Source organism: Nelumbo lutea, chromosome 4, assembly GCF_056320005.1.
Source record: "Nelumbo lutea isolate HS-2025 chromosome 4, American lotus-T2T, whole genome shotgun sequence".
Taxonomy (NCBI): domain Eukaryota; kingdom Viridiplantae; phylum Streptophyta; class Magnoliopsida; order Proteales; family Nelumbonaceae; genus Nelumbo; species Nelumbo lutea.
The window spans coordinates 3,764,783-3,771,561 of record NC_142687.1 but is presented as its reverse complement, the minus strand read 5'-3'; the positions used below and the strand labels follow the sequence as shown (position 1 = coordinate 3,771,561).

Genomic DNA, 6,779 nt, shown 5'->3' with positions numbered 1-6,779 from the left:
CTCGGTTCATGGCCAGCCCATCCAATGCACATTGGGCTGCAGTTAAGCGTCTTTTACACTACGTTAAACACATTGTTTCTCTTAGTATCACATTCAAACGCTCGTCTTATCATCAGCTTCATACTTTTAGTGATTCCGATTGGACTGGAAATTATGATGATAGGAGATCACATGGGGGATTTTTTGTCTACCTTGGCGAGAATCTTGTTTCCTGGTCCTCCAAGAAACACTCTACCTTGTCTCGTTTCAGCACTGAAGTGGAATACCGCTCTCTCGCCATCTTGGCAGCTGAACTTACTTGGATTCAAATGTTGTTCACCGAAATTGGGTTTCCTCCAACCTCTTCTCTAGTTATCTCTATGTACTTTGGTTTCCTGGTTTTAATATACATGTTGGGGTCACAACAATACTAAATTATGAGAAATTGAGATTTGGATGTGCAGTTAAACTTGATTCGTTGATTAAAAGAAGACAATGATGAGCTTGCTGGACAAGGTACAGAAAAACACATTTGCTCCATTTATTAAAATCAATCAAATAGATTGAAATGCAAAATAGACACCTATCGGAAAAGTTAATAAATAGGTGGCTACTCCAATTTTAAATCTTCTCTCCCACCAAAAACAAAGTGAAGTTGCAAAATGAACAACAATACAGGAGAAATCACATATCTAATAGTATCTTACATGGGCTTTCACTGAAAATAATAAAGAGAAAAAGAAAACCTAAAACTTATTGCCACCTTTCTTCAAAAAATAAAAAATAAAAAAAAGAAAAGAAAATGAAAAGAAAAATACTAATATTTTCAATTTTCCCCAGCCTTCTTCTGCAACAGGTTTTGACAACCTCCACTATCAATGTGGCAATTCTAATTCCTAAAAGCTTGTTGAACTCCTTTCTTATTACAAGCTATAAGTCTTGGCAAAATATAATTATCTTTTGCCATATGTCCATATTAGGGTATTCAAGTTAAATAAAGAGAAATAGGCGGGAACACAGTCACCATGTGACATGCTCTTTAGCTACGAGCAATCTTTATTTTCTTTCAACAGAATTGCAAACTTGCCTTTGAAATCTTGAGCCTTTGGCTTTCCTCTCCAACCATTTGTGGAAGCTGTTAGAATTCATCCTCAAAGAATCGTAGCTGTGGATACTTAATTTATTAGTAAGTGATTATATTGTGTTTTAATTTATTGATATTGGTTTTTGGGGAAAGCAAATTGATATTTTTATTTTGGATAAATTGAAAGGTGTTTACCTTCTTTACCTTCTGGCTAGCTTATACCAAAGTAAGTGGAAAATATCCCATTATTGATGTTAAAGAGAGGAAAAGATACTGAGAAGTTGCAATCAAGCTATTAATGCCTACGTGATTTGTAATAATTGCCTAATGTGTTTTTAGGGCCCCATTTCATTAACAGGAATAGGGGTTTGGAATGGGAATCAAAATTTCGATTTCAATTGTTTGGTTGGGTGGAATTGAAATCTCATTGTCATTCCTGCTAGATTAGCATTCCCTGCCTCTCCCCTAGGAATGAAATTTCATTCTTGTTGATTTTAATTTTCATTCCCATCCCTTTCTGAACCAAACAGACTATGGGAATAGAGTATTTGAATTCCAATTCTAACTGTGGACTAAACGGACCCTAAGTGTTATTCCTTATGCAATCACTTAAATGATAAGTACCACAAGAGTATCGGGTGATCATTTCCAGCCCGCAATATATTATTCACATGTTAAATATATACTTATATACATGTCTATATTATATACATATTAAATATATTATTCTCATGATAACATGCACATATCCACCATTAAGAGGAGCATTCCCTCCTTTCTAGAAGGAGTAAACATGAACTTAATTTTCTACTTTGAAAAGCAAGAAAAGCATATAAAGAAGTAGCAAGAAACACAAAAACACAAAACCCAAAACCAATTTCTGTGCAAGTGTATAACCAAACCACCAAACACAATCTCTGTATATGTACATAAAATTGTGATGCACTTTTGGTCAAATTCTCAAACTTATCCTCAGGATTACCTGTTTTTCAGTTTGGTCAAATGCCTAGCCTGCCCGGCGTAACCTACAATATATTTATAATTATATAAAATATTTTATTATTCATAATAAATTAAAACATTTATTATGGCATATAATAATAGTTTATTATATATATATATATATTATTAAATATAATGTACTTAATACCATAGGCCCAAAACTTAGGTCTGCATAGATCCAAGCCCAGGCTATACTCCTAATCATATGTGCTAAGCCTGGCCTGCCCTGGTCCATGATCACCCCTAACTCCACTCCTCCTTTAACATTAGGGGTGTTCATGGTCCCGTTTGGTTTGATTTAGAGAAAATTTCAGACTAAACTAGTAAATTATGATTTGAGAAATTCTAAAACCAAACGAATAGTATATAAACCAAACTAGACCAAACCATTCTATTACAATTTGAACTGGTTTTTAATACAATTTGGGCCATTCTACTGGGCTTAACCCAATTAAAAAGCCCAAATAACATGTATACTTAAAGGTCAGTTTGGAAGAAGTACAAATACAAATATGTAGAGTGCAAAACCTTGTATTTTATATTATTTTGTATGTATTTGTATTGTACACGTTTGTATTTGTACTCCTTCTTTCAAACTGAGCCTAAATAACAAATGAATTCAAATATCAAGTTGAAATGATAACAAGTGTCACTTAATACTATTATATAAATTACATTCACACATTCTCAAACATAAATAAATCATTGGGTATCAAATTATAAGTTAAAAATTGAAACAAAAACAATAATGTATGGAATGTTAAATGGATATATATACAGAATATGCTTAAATATATATTATATGCATTAATAAATATATAATTAATAATTCAGTGTAATATGGTTTACGGTTTGGTTTGATTTCTAAAATTTAGAAACCAAAAATTATAATTTGAAGAATTTTTAGACCAAACCAAACCGAAATGTCAATTAAGGTTTGATTCTGTGCGGTTTCATGATTACACCCCTATCGAACATGCCCCCACTTTCAGTGATAAAAGTGCTAACTTTACATCTAAAGCTTTTCAAATTAAACATCATTTATCTTTTCTTTTAGCATCTTGGAACAAATTCAGGAAAATTTAAAATAAAACAAAATTTGAGATGTTAAAACTGTTTTTAGTGTTTGTAAACATGGGCATTTTTATCTATCTCAAAATATATATTTTAGAGATACATTAATATTTTATCATTAAAAGTATAACTCCGCCATCTCTTCATTAACAAACCCTTACGTATTATTAAGCAAACCGAGGGGCGGTACAAGTATTAGACCAAAACATACTAGCTCTTGGAAATTATACTTTACAAAACTACTTACACATGCAGTACAAAAATGCATTTTTTTGCTTTTAAATTTACAAAAAGAAAAAGAAAAAGCATGCATGCATTTGCTTTTAAATTAAACAAAACGCAAAAAGTAAAGGCAAATTGAAAGTTGAAACAAACTCGGCCTAGATTTGGTTAATTTAATGAATAACGTAAGGACACCCAAAAACGAAGCAGATGAGGAAAAATAGAAATAAGAAAGGCTCACCACGTCTCATGTAGTGTTGCTGTTCCATTGATCACGTCATCTCCTCTTCACCATTGATGACGGATTCCCTTCGAACAACTCATTAATGTAGGTCTCAACATCTTCAGGTCCAAACTTTATATACTTCTCAGTCTGCCTACCGGGGGAAAAGTATTGTGAGTACCTCCCTATGAAGGATCGATATGCCGGAATCATAATCGCTGATATGGAGACCCTTAGCTCCGATTGAAGCTGTTCATCGCTTACCACCCACGAGGCCTGTGTCTTGTGTATCTCTTCGAACATGGCGTTGAAGCTCTTGAACCTCTCCTTTAGCACTGGTTTCATTACTTTCCCATTCACCTGCAATCCCTCGTCTCTAAGACATCCCAAGACTTTATTCCACGTTTCTCTTTGGTAATTCTTATGATACTGTCGAAGATCATAGGATCTTTTCCGACACCATGTCTCGGCAATCAAGTGATATATCTCAGTGGATCCCTTGATCTTCTGCATGATGTACCGCCCGTTGTTCATCAAGAAAATGTTGCTTAAAGAGAGGTCCTTGTAGAGTTTGGATTTTGCATCAAGATTGGAGGTCAGAAGATCCAGAACCTTCACTAGTTGTGCTGCAAACGGTGATGGCTTTTCCGTCTGATCAGCGAAGTTTGGTGTCTCTCTATCCGCATTATCTGACCCAGTTGATGCGTCGGATTGCTCCATCTTCTGGTGTTCTCGAAATACCTGTTCCAAGGTATCCTTATAATCGCAGATGTATTTGATATAATTCATGGTGTAGCGTGTTAATGGATGAATCGCACCACCAGGAACCGGAGTTTTCACGTTATCGCTCCTGATTGAGTTCTCAAGATCGAAAAAAATGCTAACCGCCAATACACCGAGTCGACACCGGATATCTGAAGTATCACTTAAGAACTCATCGGAGAGTAAGCTATCCATGCATGGAGCTAAATCGCGAAAAGTTTCGTACATGTCCAGGAACTTGAATAACTTTTCCGTCGACCTCTTCGTTACTGTTACAGCATCGGCGAATGTAAGGAGCTGTATGAGAACACCACGCGTGAGGTTGTTAAAGAGGCTGTCGGCAATGGAGGGATTGCAGGAAAATACTGACTCGCAGAGCTTCCTTTCACCAGGGAAATAGACCGTATTGCATTGCTTGAAGGCCTTTATCCACGTGGGTATTTCTCTTTCGAGCGTTTCCCATTGCATCTTCTGTACATCGTCAATGCTCATCTTCTCCAATCCCAGCTTGCTCAATTTCTCCTCAAAAGTATTTTGCCTCGCGATGATATAGGCTTGAAGGCATTCGGCCTCATAACCTACTGAGATCATTGCCGTCGCAATCCTATTCAAATTGAACAAAGCATACGGCGTATAGCCCGGGAAGTTGTCGTTTCTAGCGGAATCGGGCTCGGGAGGGACAGAACTCGAAGTATCTTGATTATTAGAAGTACTGTTTGTATTAAAGCTACCAGACGTTTGCCTTAAACTTGTACTTCTCAACTCCATCGCATCCGAATTGCATGCTTTAGAATCTTCAAGAAAGCAACGAAATTCCTCCTCCAAGGATGACACTGCTCGATGTAAAACCATGCTAGTAAGGTTGATAGATGAAGTATATTTCGCGTCAGGTGGGAATTCGCAGAGGGCGTTTGTTAGCTTTGAGATTCTATCAACAGCTTCAATGAGAGGAGACGGGCCTTCACCAGGATCCTGGCTCCACTTGGAGAAAGAGCCGCCTGAATCATTGATCTCTTCTTCAACGAGCTTCGCGAGCTTCTCGACAGAGCTGGGAACTTCTGGCGGATTAGGGGCAGATTTAGAATCAAGGAAAAGGGAGATGAATCGATCAACGTCTTGAGTGAGTTTGGCGAGACAAGAGGAATCGAGATCAGAAGAAGATTCGTCCTTGTTCTCGCACACCTCCTCTTCCTTCTTAATTCTGTTCTCGGTGTCGGGACCCTCTGGATTCACATCAACCTTCACGGATTCTGAATCCGGAGAACAGTCAATCTTGCCAGAACGGCAGGAAAAGCTGCCGGATTTTTTAGGAGAATCTTTCTCCATCCGGTGCGTCTCTAAACCTTTTTTTCTTTCTTTTTCCTCTTTGTCTCTGTTTTGATTTTCTCTTACAAGGAGAAGAGGGTTTCAAGAAGTGACGAGGGAGATGTTAAGGCATGCACGGCAATGAAGGAGGATTATTCAATTTTCTTTTTATGTATTTATTTGGAGGGGATTGAAATGGTCTTCATCTGCGTTTGGAAGTGAGAAGAGAGAGGAGAGAGAAGAGAGAAAGAGAGATGAGGGTGGGACGTAGGGACGAGGATAGACGGAGCTTTGTCCATTATCGGTTTTTTGGGGATTGGGAGATTTGACGGTTGACCGGTTTAAAACTAGGCTAAATTAATTGTTCCTCTTCTTGGGTTTTCTTAAATACTAAAACCTCCCCTCAGCGGCTCAGCCCTCGGGTTTACCTATTAACTCGCTCATCCTTTTTGATAGGAGGTTATAGTTTTTTGTTCCACACTCCACTATTAATGAATGTGTTAATTAATTGGGTAACGTGTAAAATTTTTTCCAAGTTTCTTTTGTCTTAATTAGCCATCTTAGGGGCAAAAAAATGTACTCATTTATATGTTTTGAAGGGACAAACCTTTTCCACCTTGGCTTTAGGGTGTAGTGTTAACAAAATTTGAAAGCTAGGTTAAAAAATAAAATAAAAAGTTGATGTGATAAAATAATATTTAATGTTTATAATGAGAGTATTTTTATTAATCCTATAATAAAAAATAATTATATGTTGAAGGGAAGTTAATACTTTTGTTATTAACAGCAATTTACTAAAAATGCCTATTTTCATCTTTAATTCTCTCCTTTATTGAGAAATCCCGTATACTTTTGTATAAGTAATTGACCATCCATTCATTTTTGGATTTTGATTGGGTGGGATTTTGGTTTTCATTTGACTAAGATATTGGGCTTCATGAAAATTTTAATTTCTTTGGGGGTAAGTGATACCATCTCCCAACCTATGTGGGTTGTCAATACTTAAATGGGAAAAAAATGACGCTTTTAATAATGCTTTTTTATGGCTAAAATGGTTATTGTCTTATTTAATTAGGAAATAAAAGAGCATTGGTAAATGCACTGTTTGGGTGATTGCCAAACTGGCAT

At 36.4% G+C, this 6,779-nt stretch overlaps 1 pseudogene across 1 annotated transcript; it reads right to left on the bottom strand.

The window, feature by feature from the left end:
- Nucleotides 1-496: 496 nt before the first annotated feature.
- LOC148853438 (exocyst complex component EXO70C1 pseudogene) lies at nucleotides 497-5,801 on the bottom strand (annotated as a pseudogene). The gene is made up of 2 exons (XR_016112421.1): nucleotides 3,603-5,801; nucleotides 497-1,144 (listed from the first exon to the last, which is right to left on the bottom strand). The product of XR_016112421.1 is annotated as an exocyst complex component EXO70C1 pseudogene (transcript).
- Between the last annotated feature and the right edge of the window lie 978 nt (nucleotides 5,802-6,779).